The sequence below is a fragment of the Felis catus genome, chromosome A1 (assembly GCF_018350175.1).
Source record: "Felis catus isolate Fca126 chromosome A1, F.catus_Fca126_mat1.0, whole genome shotgun sequence".
NCBI classification, from domain to species: Eukaryota; Metazoa; Chordata; class Mammalia; order Carnivora; family Felidae; genus Felis; species Felis catus.
In genome coordinates this window covers 175,686,999-175,702,858 of record NC_058368.1, presented here as the reverse complement: position 1 = coordinate 175,702,858, position 15,860 = coordinate 175,686,999, and the positions used below count along the sequence as shown (strand labels likewise).

Genomic DNA, 15,860 nt, shown 5'->3' with positions numbered 1-15,860 from the left:
ACAAGGCTTCCCGATGAGGCCAGTTACCTCATCCACTGCTCGTAGGTGCTCACGAAACAGGTGCAGCTGGTGTTTTCTTTACGTCAGCATGCTTGGTCCTTATCCTCTGATGACTAGCTCACAAATCTCGTGAGCTAACCAGAAAACGAGGCCACATGTCCTCCTGGGGAAGCAATGCCTTGTCTCCTGATTTCCCCATTAGGTTAGAGGCAGCCTAGTAGAACAGGTGCAGGCCCTGAAGTCAGACAGAACAGGGCTTAAGCCCCACCTCTCCCATCAACTAGACATGACACCGTGGGCGAGTCACTTCTCTCTGGTCTCATCTGTAAAAGTAGGGAATTCTGGGGCTGTCTGGGTAGCTTAGTTGATTAAGCGTCCGACTCTTGATTCCAGCTCAGGTCACGATCTCCGGTTTGTGGGTTCGAGCCCCGCATCGGGCTCTGCGCTGACCGCACGGAGCCTGCCTGGGATTCTATGTCTCTCTCTCTTTCTCTCCCTGCCTCTCCCACACTCTCTCTGTCAAAAGAAATAAATAAACATTAAAACATTTTTCAAATAGGTTAATTCTTCCCTCCAAAGCTGCGTGTGAGGCTGAAATGCAATCACACCAGTAACTTCCCTGCATGTGGTGCCGCTGCCCAGTCGTTGATTTTAAAAAACCATATTGAGCGCCTACCATTCATTCAATTATTTGGCAAGTACTTATGGATGGCCTCCCATGTGCCAGGAATTCTACCAGGTGCTCGCAGTCATGTACTTAACAGACTGTCTCTCAACATCATAGTCTAGCATATGCGATGGGGATAGACAATAAATCAATACATAAATAAATATCCGATGTCAGCTAGGGACATGTTCTTTGAGGAAAAACAAAGGGTATGAGGATAGCAAGCAATGGGGCGGGCGTGTGGAGCAGCGGATGTGATATGAGTTCAATTACTATGTGCCAGTCGGTCGAATTGCCAGGGGTACAGAGACGGAGACCGGTTCCTTCCTTCTAGGAGCCGGCATCCCGGTGGGGAGACACACGGAAAGCAGACGGTGTGATTGGAACCAGAATGGAAGTCTACAGAGTAATGCTCACCACGGCCCCGGGTGGTTAGTGAATCCTGGCTCTGTCCCCAGCACCCCTTCTCCCTTGGGAGGAAACTAACCCTTCTCATGGTCCGCTTAGCAGCCTCATGGTCCCCTGAATACTCCAGACCCCCAAGCATGTCTCGGGACACCTGTGGGACACCGCTCCCCCCTCCTTCTACTGCATTTACCTGCCAGGCCCCCCGGGGGCCTCTGGGTGGAGAAGGAGGGCTTCACATTCAGTGAGTTTAGAGGCAGATCTGGTTCTAATCTGGCTGGGTGACTACTGGCTGTGTGACCTCGGGCAGGGTCCTTTACTTGGCTAAACCTCACAGTCGTCATCTGGGAAATGGGGATAATGATGGCATGGAGTGATAGAGCATCTCTAAAACGCCTCTCCCTGGGATCCTGCCAGGGAGGGTGTCTCCTCCCCTGCCCTCCTCCTCCATTCCCCCTCTCCTCCACCTCTTCCTCTGACCTTGTTTGTGCTCTCTACCATCTGGCAAACAGGTCTGTGTGCCCCTTCAACATTCTGTGATCTATTGAGGACAGGAGAGGGTGTGGCGTTTTGAGTCAGAAAACAGCATGTCGGCTTTGTCATCCAGCTGTGTGCGCTGGGGCACTCCCTTGCCCTCTCTGTCCCTTAGCTTCCCCATCCGTCAGTAACAAGGAGTAAGAACTCCTGCCCCCCCCCTCCCTCCGCCCCAGGCAGGTGGTGTGGTCCGTGAATATAATGCAGACAGGGCCTGGAACCTGTCAGATCCCTGACAAGTGGCAGCTGTTGTCCTTCATTTCTAGGCTTCACCTTAAAATGAGGAACATTCGTTCAGCACTGACTGTGTAGGAGGCCCCGCCTCTATTACCCAGCCCTGTGTGGCTTGTATTTTCATGGTCTGCCTTTTATCTGTAACTGAGCCCAGCGTGTTCTGTAACCAGGGTCCCCTAAGTTAGTATGCGATGGGTTCAACATTCAGAGCCCGGCCCCTGGCCCCAGGTAGATCTGGCCATCTGTCTCCCATAGTACTCTCTGTCTCTTGTATGTGTCATGTCTCCCTGACAGTCGTAGTTCCAGGCACGGCCCCCGAGTGCTAGAAGAAGCTGCATCGAGGGCCCCGAGGGGGCGCTGAGTCCTGCTCTTTTCCAGTGCCCCGTGTGAATTCCCTGCAGAGCCTCTCTCACTCTTACCAGGGCAGGTACAGTGCTAGATTCTCAGGGAGGCCTTCCCTGCCCCCGAGGAGCTCACGGTCTGGGTGCGGAATCTCACAGGGTGGCCGAGCACAGGGTGGCCGAGCGGGCTCTGGAATTCAGCAGCCTGGCGCTGAAATTCAGCTCCAGCACTTCAGAGCTGTGGGCCTTTGGGTAGGTCTCTGAGCCTCAGTTTCCACATCTGCAAAAATGGGATAATACTCGTGCCACCCAGAGGTGTGTGTGTGGGGAGTGAGTGACTACGCGGAAAAGGCCGGTATGCGCTTCCCTGTAGACAGGGCAGGATGGGCTGCGTGCTCAGGCTAGACATCTGCCAACAGGCAGTCCAGGAGGTTTATTAAACACCTATTATGTGCCTGCTACTTAACAATTATAATCCCATCTGATCTTTACAGTAACTCTGTGGGGTGGCAATTACTACCCACAACTTACAGATGAGGAAACGGCTTAGAGAAGTGAAGTCATGCCCAAGGTCACCCAGTGGGGTGTGAGGGAGCTCAGGCTCATCTCGCTGCACCTGTGTCGCCTAAGAAGGGGTTCTCGGGAATGAGCCTCTGCTCGTTGGCAGGACTTGCCTGGTATTGCCAGCCAGGCCTCTTTCCTTTCCCTTGTTGGCTTCTTGTCGCCCCAGGCCTGGTCCCCAGGGATCTGTTGCAGGCTCTGTCCTTCTCATTGGGGAGCTCGTCTACTCTCAGAGCTCCCGATGGGGCCCCTCTTATTTAGGGTTCCGCGTTCCTCAACGTGTCTGGCCCATTCCCCCCTTGACGCCCGACAACTAAGTACAATCAAGCAGGGTCCCATTATGAACTCATCACTGTGCGCCAGAAACTTCTTGTCTTTCCTGCCACCAACCACGGCCACTCCCATTCGTGCTCCCCAGGGCGCCAGCCTGGCCATTTAGCTGACCCGCTCGTCTCCTGATCTCCCCACCATCCGCAGCCAAGTGCAGTTGGTCCTATCTGTTACCACTGTGAGAGTCCGCCCTTCTCCCTCCCCTGCAGCCAGCCCAGCTGGGACCTAGTGTGGCCCACCCCGCACTCAACTTAAGGCTTCTTTAAAGCCACCTCCTCCCCTGTTCAACATTCCAGTGTCTCAGATGTCTCATGACAAGGAAGACTCTCATCAAATGCCACCTTGACTTTGCCACATTCCTTCTTTAAACACTGCATTTATTCCTGACTCTTGCAGAAAACAAATTCATTTTTCTCCTATATATTCAAGAAGCAGCTAATGATAACCTTTGTATTACTCAGAGTTCACCAGAGAAACAAAACCAGTAGGATGTGTAGGCATGTACATCTATCTGTGTGATGTAGTGTGTGTGTGTGTGTGTGTGTGTGTGTGTGTGTGTGTTCAGGGAGATAAAGAGAAAGAAATTTATTATAAGGAATTGGCTGGCAAGTCCAAACTCTGCAGTATGGGCTGGCAGACTGAAGACGCAGGAAAGCCAGTGGTGCAGGTGAATTCCAAAGGCAGTCTTCTGAAGAATTCCCTCTTGCTTGGAAGGCAGCCTTCGACTGATTCAATGAGGCTCACCCACATTATAAAGGGCAATCTGTTTTGCCCAAAGTTCACTGATTTAAATGTTAACCCCCCTCCAAAAACACCCACCAAGTTGACACATAAAATTAACTATGACATTGGGGCACCTGGGTGGCGCAGTCGGTTAAGCGTCCGACTTCAGCCAGGTCACGATCTCGCAGTCCGGGAGTTCGAGCCCTGCGTCAGGCTCTGGGCTGATGGCTCAGAGCCTGGAGCCTGTTTCCGATTCTGTGTCTCCCTCTCTCTCTGCCCCTCCCCCGTTCATGCTCTGTCTCTCTCTGTCCCAAAAATAAATAAACGTTGAAAAAAAAAATTAACTATGACATCTATTATCTGCCCAGTGCTCTGCTCTAGGTTAAGGATAATATCAAAGGAAAAAAAAAAAAAGATTCCTAATGTCCAACAGCTCAAAGTTTAGTGAAGAGAAGATCGGTATTCTGTTACTAGTCTCATCCTGGGCTTCAGGCCCTGACCACTCCATGTCACCCACTGCACTTGTGTTTTCTGAGGAGGGAAGTGATTGTAACATTGTTCTCCACACAGTCGTCTCTCTCAATCCTGGCTCCTGGACATCATGCTGTCCTGAAGGGGACAGCCATTTCTATCTCCCCAGCTCTTTACCCACTGCTCCTCTGCTCCTCCCACCTGACCTAGGAATCCGACCCTCCTCCAGGCCAGGAGTGACCATGTGACCCAGGTTGGGCCCTTCAGAGACCTGCCCTGGGAATTTGGAAGTAAAAAATAAAGTAAGGGGCAGAGAGTCCTTCTCTGTGGTAAAGTGAAGACATGTGAGTTTGGGGCCTGAGAGTTTCCCTGGCTCTTGTCTCCTAGAGCTCTTGTCTTCCCGGCTAGAGAAACAATGATGAGAGATAAGGACAGAGTGGTCTAGTGATATTTCAGTAGCAGATTCCACTTTTCCCTGAGACCCAGACTTACCCCAGCCTTTTGCTTACCTCGTTTGGTTACATAAGCCAATACTATACCTTCACCCACCCATCTCTGTCTTACTTTACCATGGTGGTTCTCAAGTGGGAATGAGTTTGCCCCCCAGGAGATATCTTGGTGATGTCTTGAGATATTTTTGGTTGTCACATTCAGGGGATGGTAATGGTATCTAGTGGGTAGAGACCAGGGATGTTGTAAAACATCCTACAATGCCCAGCATTGTCTCCCACAACAAAGACTCATCCTGACCAAAATGTCAGAGACATCAGGAAACCCAGGTGGAGCAGACCTCCCTACCAAGACCATCCCCACGGCATTCAAACCGCTTCCCATGATCACATTCTTGGATTGGATTCCAAACTCTGAAGTGCGTGAACTAGGCGACCTGCGGGGCAAAGCATATCACGTGGCCAAACCTCCATTTCCAATACTAGGACCACGATGTCTGGTGTGTTAGGCACGTGCCCACTGAGTACTTGGCACGTGCTGGTCTGAACTGAGATGTGCTGTCAGGATAAAAGACGCACCGGAATTCTAACACCTCGCAAGAAAAAAGAATATAACATGCTTCATTAACAATTTGTCTATTGATTACATGTTGAAATGATAATATTTTACACAGATTGGATTCAGTAGAGCGTATGATTAAAATTAATTTCACCTGTTCCTTCTTACATTTATTAATGTGACTAACTGAAACATTAAAGTTAATCATATGGCTGAGTATGGAGTGCCAAGGAGAAACCAGGACCTCCGTGAGGTAGATGAGGTGATAGGCATAGAGCCGTCTTCCTAACGCAGGCACCTAGTGCTGATGAACCCTCTGGGAATCTGGAAAATCTACTGAAGACCTCCCTTCCATGAAGTCCTCTCCAATCTGGGTTCCAGGTGCTTCCATCCCACTGACAACCAAGTCCTATCTTTCTTCTCATCTCCTTAGCTTCTCATTTCCACCGTCTGACCCAGGGCACGACAGATAACGGCGCGTGTGATTTCAACAGAACAGTAATCCCCGTTCTTTATATTTTCACATGGGTAAGCCATAGTAACATTGCTTTCCCTCCGCCTGAGTTTGGGTTGAGCCCTTGTCTTCTTGCTGCCTTCTGGTTAAGCAAAAAGGTAGGAAACGTGACTGCCCCTCCTTTTCAGCTCCCTGCAGTTCCTGGGTGTAATCTTCTGTTCGTGGCTCTCACTTCCCAAACATGTTTTCAGCGGCTCTGCCGTTGTTACAGAAAATTCAGGGGCGATTTGGAAGTTGATGCGGCCTGGTTGTCATGGCAATGCCAGCTGCTTCTGCCTTCACAGTGAGGCAAATCGGCCACAGGGCTGACAAGATATGATTCGAGCCTCTGACAACAGAACACACGAGGCCCTTCCAGTCTCTTCTAACACTAACCTTCTCCCAGGCTCCCAATACCACGTCCTGTTTTTCTGGGGGCCGGGGGACATCCTACAGCTAATCTGCTGGTACAGTTAAACAAGCCCTCTGGGTGGAAGGGGAGGCTCGCCGTTGCCTGACCAGCCACCCCAGAGGGGGTGAAGACATTGATAGAGTCATCAGTGAGTTCAACTCCAGTGCCAGCATCCACGATACTGACAGAGAGCCCCACCCCATCAGCCTGTTTCCCTAGATACTGTCCCGTTTGGGGAAGAGAGCTCTTTTGCTCTAACATGATGCCATCTTTTCTGATTCCCGGATGATGAAAGAAAACTACCTGTGACTGAATGGGTGCTATTCCTAAAAAAGAGTCAAAGGTCAGTAGCTTGGGCATCTTCAGGGTCTTTGCGTCTGGGTGGGCCCTGAGAGCATGCTCAGTGAAGAGCTGAGAGTGGCCGAGGGAGCACTTTGGGGGGCATTTGGATCACCTCGCCTGACATTCACCACAACCTTGTGAAGTGGATAGTATCATTATTCCAGTTTTATGGGAGACTTGGGCTCAGCAAGGCCAAGGAAGGCACCCAAGATGGCAGTGCTGGTGGGGCCAGGAGTTCAGTCAGGACCCCATCTTCCAGAGCCCTGGCTTTTACACAGCTTTGCAGCACTGTTACAGACAAATGGGGGGGGGGCAATTATCAGCCCCAATTTACACGCAAGGAAACCCATGCTCCCTGGAGGTGAGATCGGATACCCAAGGCCCTACGGCTAAGTTGCAAAGCCGGGATTCGAAACTCAGTCTATTGGTTCCAAACTTTGCCCACCCTGCCGGGTCACAGGAATATGCAGAAGAGCATCACGGACATAGGAAGGGGCAGTCTGGCCGTGCAGGGGCACTTCTCAAGCAGAAAGCTTTGTCGTGAGCCTTCACACAGGCTCAGAACATGCTCTGGAGAGTCCTGCTGGGTGGAGGCCCGAATTCCAGCCAGAGCTTGGGGCCCACGGTGTGAGCACAGGACAGCAGCTGCAGCCGCAGGGCCCACGGTGAGTCAGGAGCAGGTGACGCTGCTGAGAGGGGCTGGGAATGCCGCGTGCCACGGGGGCCCAGCATTTGCTCACGGAGGTTAGTCATAGCTCCTTGGCCCACACGGATGCAGCCAAGTCGCTGACTATCGAAATCTCTCTTAACGGGCCCGAAACTGCAGGGAAAAAGCATGGCTGTCTTCCTGAGGAACCACCTGGACCTTCCAAGGAGGAGACCCACTCGGGAGATTTTCAGAGGATTGTCAGAGGGAGGTGGCTTCAGACACCGCCTGGTTCGGGGGCAGGGGTGGTTTGCTTTCCTAGGGATTTATACCCCCAAAGAAAAGCAAGGAAGAAAACAAAGAAAGAGGCAAAATATAAGAGCTCCAAATCTGTAAGCCTGATATCCCCAAACCAGTCAGCCTCCGCTGTCATCTGGAATGATGCCTAGGGCCCCTGTCCCGATTCATTACTCGGGGATGGGGGGCTGCCCCCTAGCCAGCCCAAGGCCAAACCCCATCCGGATTCTTCACAGTTGCCCTCTGTTCCTCACAGGCTCTCCCAGCTCTAGAACAGACCCACCTGTTTCTTCATGTCCCCCCTGGGAAGGAAACAGCCTTTTGACTTCACCCTGACCTAAGTTGGGGTCCTCATTCCACCATTCTTAGCTGTCTGGACTTGGAGCAGTCTGCTTCACTTCTGGAAGCTTTCATTTTCTCCTCTGTAAAACGGAGTGAATTATACCTATTTCTCCAGGCAGTTGAGAGGCTTGCAGGATTGCGTGAGAGAGCAGAGGTAAAAGTCCCAGCTTAGCACCTGGCCCATGGCCAGTACTGGGCACAGTTCTCTTTACCATCTTCCCTTTCCCCACTCTAGGGCCAACGCGTGTGGTCTGGAGCCAGCGAGACGCTGAGCTGGTGGCCCCCACTGGAGCCCTCCTGCAGGCCCCTCTACCCCAGAGCCCCTCCTTGTCCCAGCCAGCACACCTGTCATTAAGCAGTCGGCCTGTAATTAGACTGCTGCCTGACTTTGGAGAACGTGCCTGTCAGCAACCCCGGCTCCCTTGCCTCTGTGGGTCTTTGCTTGTCGATGAGGCCTCCTGGGTGTGCGCGGGGACATCCTGGGAAGCGAGGCAATGGCTGTTCTTTCAACAGCCGTTCCGATCTCAAGGTCAGCGGACACAAGTCCTGTGAGACGTGGGTGGATGAAGAGGGGATTATGGAGGAAGCTCCTGCTGTGCCAGGACCCAAGACATCAGTCCTGACAGGGAGGACAAGGAAAAGGGCTGTAGAAGAAAACTCTAGAACATCCTCCATCAAACTGCCAGGTCACCTCCTTGCAGGTGCTGGAACAAATTAGGGTTCCTTGGCGTGCCTGGGCATGACTGTCCTTAGCCTGACATCTCAGCCTCAACCAGAGGAGTGGAGGGTACCTTTGGCAAGTGACTTCACTGCTCCGAGTCTCAGATTCTCCATCCATAAAATGGGGAAAATGATACTTCTGCAGCTCGTTGTGATGATTAGATGGATGCAAATGCGTGGATGTACATCACTCCGAACAATGAATCATAGCTATTATTGTATTTTTGAGCTTGGTTCCTTCCTGTTTCCTCCCTAAATAGGCCTTGCACGTGGCTGTGCTTTTGCACAGGCAAGTTCCTCTACCCGGAACACTAATCGCCTAGACGACTTGCTTCGCAGACTCCTGTTGATATTCCAAGGCCCAGCTCAAATATCACCTCCTCTGTGAAGCCTTCCCTGACTCCCCAAGCGGTTAGTCGTTTTCTCCTTTGTATTCCTACTCTGATCTGTTATGCTTTTGGTACAATCCCATCACACTGGATGGTGACTGTCATAACTGCTCCCTACTACGCCCTGGCCCCTTGGTGAGGCTGTGAGCTGGTGGAACACAGGATCTCCATTTGTTCTCCCTGGTAATCACAGAGTGGGTACTTTGTAATTCTTTAGTCAAGTGGATGAATGACTACACAGAACAGGGGAATGATGGATGGATGATTACAGAAAAGGGAACATAAGACATTAATAAAAGAAAACTACAGAGAGGTCAGAGAAAACCTTAGAAAACCTTGCCTTTTTTTTTTTTTTTTTTTTTTTTTAAACCACATTTTGCTTTACTCAACCCCAGGCTGGGCTAAGAGCTTAGCAGTAGAAGGAAGTACACACCCTGCCTGGAGAGACTACTGAGGGTGGACTATGGCCAGAAATGGAAGAAGGCTGAATTCGAGAGCCATCTGCCCCAGGGACCTGCTGAAGGACCTCACACCGGTCTCCCAGCCTTTCTCTGCTATGGCACCAAAGGCTTCATAAGGTGCCCAGGCCTGGGGCTGGGAGAAGAAACATATGATCTAAAGAATGTCAGAGGCCCCGCTGAGGATGCCATTCCCCAGGCGAAGGACAGAGGGTGGGGACCAGGTCATGGCTGCTGTCCTCTGCGGAAGGCCACACTCCTTAACCAGTGACGGCAGGGACTAGGAACGTGTGCCCAGCCCCACCCGGATCGAGGAGAGCCTTGACTTTACTCACAGCTCTCTGTGGGCTGGAATGTTCCCAAGAGGCCCCTGGGTAGGGAGACAACTGCTGCTGGAGTGAACTCTGAACCCCTCGGTATGGGTGGGGGCCATGAGGGCCTGGGCCTGACCGTGCCTCCCGCCTCACAGGAGCCCCTCACGTCCTGGTCCACATGGTCCCCCAGGCACCCTCTGCACCCCTCCCTTCTTCCCAGCCCTGCAGGCTGTGCCCTTTCTCATCTCTCCGACTACGTTGTAAATTCATCTCCTCAGAGGCCTTCCCTGCCATCCCACATAAGGATGCCACCCACACTGCGCCTTTAGCCTCTCTCATTTTACTGTCTACACAGCACTCGTCCCCACTGAACGGTCTCATCTGCCACTGTGTTTACGGTCTGCCTCTCCTTTTAGACGCTCAGCCCTGGGAGGCCATAACTGGGTTTCTCCTGCTCCAGGTTGTACCCCCCGGGGCTTAGTACAGGGCCTGGCACAGCATGGGGGAGAAGGGTCTAGGTGAATGAATGAATGAATGGATGGATGAGTGAGTGAATGAGGGGGCCGAAACTCCTTGGGCCTGAATAGGTATGAAGGTTGTAGATCAGACCCCTCAGGTAAGCTTTAGGGTCCTTCCTCTGGGCTCCACAGCCCCATGTCAAAAGCCCCCCCCGCTTCTAATTCTAGCGTTCAGCACATTGGATTATAATTGGACCCGATTCCCCATTTCGGCTGTAGGCTGTACGAGGGTATCACTCTCTATAGTCTCAGTGTCCTGCCCAGGGTCTGTTGTAGAGAGGGAGCTCTGTAAAAGTTAGGTGGACAAATACGTTAATTAATGATTGATTAATTCTGGCAGTCAACATACAACAGGCCTCAAAAAAAGCCAGTTTTTGTAGGATAGCTGTGGCCTTTATAAGCACATCACACAGGATGTGATTATAGGAAAGGCATCTGGTAGCAGAGTTCAGCCACTGTTACCGGACTTGTGGGCTTCCTTTGGGGAAATCCCTCCTGCGACAAATACCAGGTAAACCTTTCAAGGAATTTGGCTATAGACCCCAAGATATTATGGCCAAGTGCAGTATTCAGTGTGAATGCCTGTCTGCCTTTATCTGGTCTTAATCCAGGCCAAGCCCCAGGCATGCCTTGTGGTTGCCTTTCTGTCCCAGCGCCAGGCATATAGGACAACCAGGAATTCAGCCCAAAAGACAAAGTGACATTGAAGTCAATGCCTATAGTATGAGGTGGTTATTCGGCATATTAGTCAAGGTAGGCCCATTAGTGTTAACAACCCCAAATCTTAGTGACTTAAACTAATACAGGTCTGTTTCTGGCTCATGTCGCAGTCCACTCAAGGCAGATGGGACTCTGCTTCATGCAGTCATTCAGAGTCTCCAGTTCCTTTTGTCAGGATCTTCTGCTAGGTCTTTTCGAGTCTCCTCTCATCATGGAGGAGCAGGACTGTGTGTGGGAAGTCTTAAAGGGGCTGAGTCAGCAACATCACCTCACTCGCATTCCATTGGCCTGACTCAGTCTTTTGGCCACACCTAACTACAGAGGATGCTGGGAAATGTAGTCCAGCTGTGTGCTCAGGAAGAAGAGGAAGTGTCTGAGCTCCTCCCTCCTCCCACCCAATGATGCAGACCCGGATGACACTCCTGTGATTGGCTGTGCCCAAATGTGTGGCCCCTGGCATGGCTCAGTGGGCGGGAATCACCCCTTCCTCAGAGAATGGTTGCACCCAGAGTGCTCTTCTCAGACTCTTGGCCAGACACACCTCAGGAAGGACTATTCTGTGGCCCCGCTTCAGGGACACCTCTCTTCATGGTCTCCCTTTGCCCATCAGTCCAGCCTCACTCCTACCCCCAACTCCAGCCCAGTGACTTCACCCCTGACCTCCAGAACAGAGGCAAAGTCCACAGCAGGCCAAGGAAGTTGTAGCCAGACAATGCTCCCTCCAAAGGTGTGCCCATGTCCTAGTTCTTGAAACTGGTGAATATGTTGCTTTACATAGCAAACAGGATTTTACAGATGTGATAGGGTTAGGGATCTTGAGATAGGGAGGCAATCCTGCATTATCCAGGTGGGCCCAGTGAACTACAAGGGTCCTTAAAAGGTGGAAGAGGGAGGCAGAAGGTGAGAATCAGAAAGAGATCAGTCGATGCTATGCTACTGGCTTTGGAGTTGGAGAAAGGGGCCATACGCCAAGGGATAGAGGTGACTTCTAGAAAAGGCGAGGGAACATATTCCCTAAAGCCTCCAGAAGGCACACAACCTAACCCCTACCTTGGCTTTAGCCCAGTGAGACCCAGTTTGGATTTCTGACCTCCAGAACTATAAGATAATACGTGTGGGTTGGCTTAAGCCACTATGTTCATGGTAATTTAGTACAGCAGCCATAGGAAACTGTAACACATCAGTCCCTGATTTACCTACAGAGTAGCCCAGAACTGTCTCTCCCCTGACTCTCTAGCCTCCTCCCTTCTCTCAGAAGCCTGGGCTTTAAGTCCCATGGGGTGCTCCTGGGCACCCACATCATTTCTTTGAGCCTTGGTTCTGTCCTCTTCAAAATGCAGCTCGTGATCAAACTGGCCTCACAGGCTTGCTGTGAGGGTGAAAGGAAATGATGCTCATGAAGTCTCTTAGCAACCTTGCCTGGCACAAAATTGGTGCCTCACGATATTTTTAGTTGTTGTAGATAACTCTGAAACTTTCACTTGTGCTCCTAGAATCCCCTACTGCTTTGGCCCAGGTAGGGCCCCAGCTCCCTGTGAAGGGAGAGCCCCTTCCCCAGTGCTCAGGCTAGCAGGACCCTCAGGGAGCCCCCTCTATTCTTCCCATAAGCCCTGGGAGCACTGTGCTCACAGCAAGAAGGAAGCTCAGCCTGGGTTCACATCCTTTCACTGTGCCTTCCCAGCTGTGTGAGTTGGGGGGTCGTTTTTCACCACTTTGAAGCTCTGTTTACTCATTTGTGGAGTGTTCACAATGAAGCCAGGCCCAGGGTGTTGATGTGAGGGTTCCGTGTGCTCATGGCGGGGCACGTAGCTGATGCTTAACCGCTGAGCTCCCAAACGGAGGACAGGACCCAAACCAGGTTTGGGGACCCAAACCAGGTTTGGGGACCTTGGAGGCCATACAATATGTAACGTCTCTTTCGGAAAGAGCATCCATCTTGGAATTAATAAGCACTTGCAGCAAAATTGCAGGATACTGGGTTAATGTATGAAAGTCAATTGCAGGGCACCTGGGGTGGCTCAGTCAGTTGAGCATCCGACTTCGGCTCAGGTCATGGTCTCACAGTTTGTGAGTTTAGCCCCGCGTCGGGCTCTGTGCTGACAGCTCAGAGCCTGGAGCCTGTTTCGGATTCTGTGTCTCCCTCTCTCTCTGCCCCTCCCCCGCTCACTGTCTCTCAAAAATAAATAAACATTAAAAAGTTTTTTTTAAGTCAATTGCTTTCTTGTATATTAAAAATAAACGTGAAATTTGAAGTTAAAAAATACAATACCATTTACATTAGCATCCCCCAAAATGAAATAACTTGGGTATAAATCTAACAAAATATGTATAAGATTTACATGAGGAAAACTTCAAAACTCCGATGAGTGAAATCAAAGAGCTAAATATATATCCATTGATAGGAAAACTCAATATTGTCAAAATGTTAGTTCTTCCTAATTTGATCTGTAGATTCAATGCAACCCCAGTCAGAATCCCAGAAATTTATTTTGTGGGTATTGGCAAAAAAGGTTTTATTTATTTAAAATTTTTTTTTTAACATTTATTCATTTTTTTGAAAGAGAGAGACAGAGCGTGGGTGGGGGAGGGTCAGAGAGAGAGGGAGACACAGAATCGGAAGCAGGCTCCAGGCTCTGCACTGACAGCACAGAGCCCAATGCAGGGCTCGAACTCATGGACCGTGAGATCATGACCTGAGCTCAAGTCGGACGTCTAACCGACTGAGCCACCCAGGCACCTCCTTTTTTTTTTTTTAATTTTTTTTTGGACAAAAAGATTTTAAAGTTTCCATGAAGAGATGAAGTTTATATGAACATAATATTGAAGGGAAAAAAGTTGGAGGATTGACACCACCTGACCTCAAGACTTACTTGAAAGCTAAAAAGAGCTACAGTCATCAAGACAGTGTTGTGTTGGCAAAAGAACAGACAAATAGATCAATGAAACAGAATAGAGAGGCCAGAAATAGACCCCCATAAATATAGTCAACCGATCTTTGACAAAGGAGCAAAGACAATACAGTGGAGGAAAGATTGTTTTCAAAAAGATGGTGCTAAAACCTGGGCATCCACATGCAAAAAAAAAAAAAAAAAAACATCTAGATATAGACCTAATGCCTTTCACAAAAATGAATGCAGAATGAATCACAGACCCAAATGTAAAACTCAAAGCTATCAAACTCCTAGAAGACAACAGAGGAGAAAGCCTGCATGACCTTGGGTATGGTGATGCTTTTCTGATACAACACCAAAGACAGGACCATGAAAGAAATGATTGCTAAACTGGACTCAGGAAAATGAAAGAATTGGGAGACAAGTCAGAGACAGGGAGAAAATATTTGCAGAAGACACATCTGATACAAGATCGTTACTCAGAATATGCAAAGAACCCTTGACACCTCAGCAGTAGGAAAACAAAGAGCCCGATTAAACAGTGGGCCAAAGACTTTAACAGAAACTCACCAAAGAAAAATATATATACTGCAAATAAGCAAATGAAAAGATACTCCAACCCCATACACCATCAAGGAAATGTGAATTAAAGCAAGAACGAGATACCGCTGCGCATCTATTAGAATGGCCAAAATCCGGGACACTGACAACACCGAACGTGGACAAGGATGGGGGGCAGAAGGAACTCTCATTCATTGCTGGCGGGAATGCAAAATAGTGCAGCCACCTTAGAGAACAGTTTGGTGGTTTCTTAACAAAACTGAACATACTCTTCCCGTATGATGCAGCAGTGCACCTCCGTGATATTTACACAAAAAGAGTTGAAAACCTGTGTCTACGCGAAAACCTACACAAGGATGTGTATTGCAGCTTTATGCAGAATTGCCAAAACTGGGAAGCAACCAAAATGTCCTCCAGGAGGTGAATAACAAAACACACCGTGGTACATCCACACAACAGGAAAACGCTCAAAAGAAAGGAGCTGTCAAGCCATGAAAAGACATGGAGGGGCCGAGCTGCATACTCCTGCGTGAAAGGAGCCAGTCTGCAAAGGCTACATACTACATGATCCTCTGCCCTCAACCCCTTTGCCTCCATGGTGCCTGTGCGCAACAGCTTCCAGAAAAGTCCCTCCCGGCCGGCTCGGGTAACCGTCCGGGGCAGTGACCGGCTCGGCCTTCAGCAGTCTCGAAGCTCCCTTGGTAAGGGAGGAAGATGGATAGCACAAATGCCAAAACTCTCTCGGATGAGATCAGCTCCTTAAGACGGAGGGAACAGTTAATCTCCTTGCTCTGACAGGAGGGGTGTCAGAAGCGGCAAATGAAAATACCGGACAGCTAATTAAATTTGCATTTCAGATAAACAACATGCATTTGGTTAGTATGAGTGTGGCACATTTGGCCTGGGACGTTCACCCGGGTATTCTACGTGGCACAGCCCTGTCTGACAGGGACTCGGCAAAGTCACGTTCAGTGTCACAGGAAACTAAATCGATTTCAGGTTCTGACTCCTCTTTCTGAGGCAAGGACGTGGCTATTCAGACTCAGGGTGTGTTTTTCAGAAGTGCCCCTGATCTGAGAAGTGGCCAAAGAGTACCCTGTGGCAGAAGGGAGGCAGGGAATGCAAAATGGTGCCCCCTCCTGTCCCCCAAGCAGGTCAGTGACTCGGAGTCAGACAGCCAGGGTGTAAATTAATAGACCTGAGATTGTGGGCATCTCACCGCTCCTCTCTGACCTTCTTTTCCACCTGCGAAACAATAGTTCCTATGTCCTTGGGTGTAAAATGTATGCGTCGACGTCAACGGTGACTGTCCCCATGTTTGGTTTTTATTGTCAGCTATTTAGGAAAAAAGACATTTTCCCAAACTGTTGGACGTGCTCTGCTGAACGGGCAGCTGGAGGATCTCAGGTGCCCATACGTGGTCACCGGCTGGGCACCCCTCCTGGCGGAACCCTCGGTTCTGGGTCGAACGTGCCTATCCTCT

The 15,860-nt window shown here is 50.2% G+C and overlaps 1 protein-coding gene across 2 annotated transcripts in view; it reads left to right on the top strand.

Annotated features, from left to right (window-relative positions):
- LOC102899270 overlaps positions 1-15,860 on the top strand; it is a 123,782-nt gene that overhangs the window by 85,914 nt on the left and 22,008 nt on the right. The window contains exon 6 of one of the 2 annotated variants that reach the window (XR_006584051.1): positions 8,787-8,937. The exons of the other annotated variant lie outside the window; for it this stretch is intronic. The gene's annotated coding sequence lies outside the window, so the exon portion shown is untranslated. The remainder of the gene's footprint in view (positions 1-8,786; positions 8,938-15,860) is intronic. 2 annotated transcript variants of the gene reach the window in all.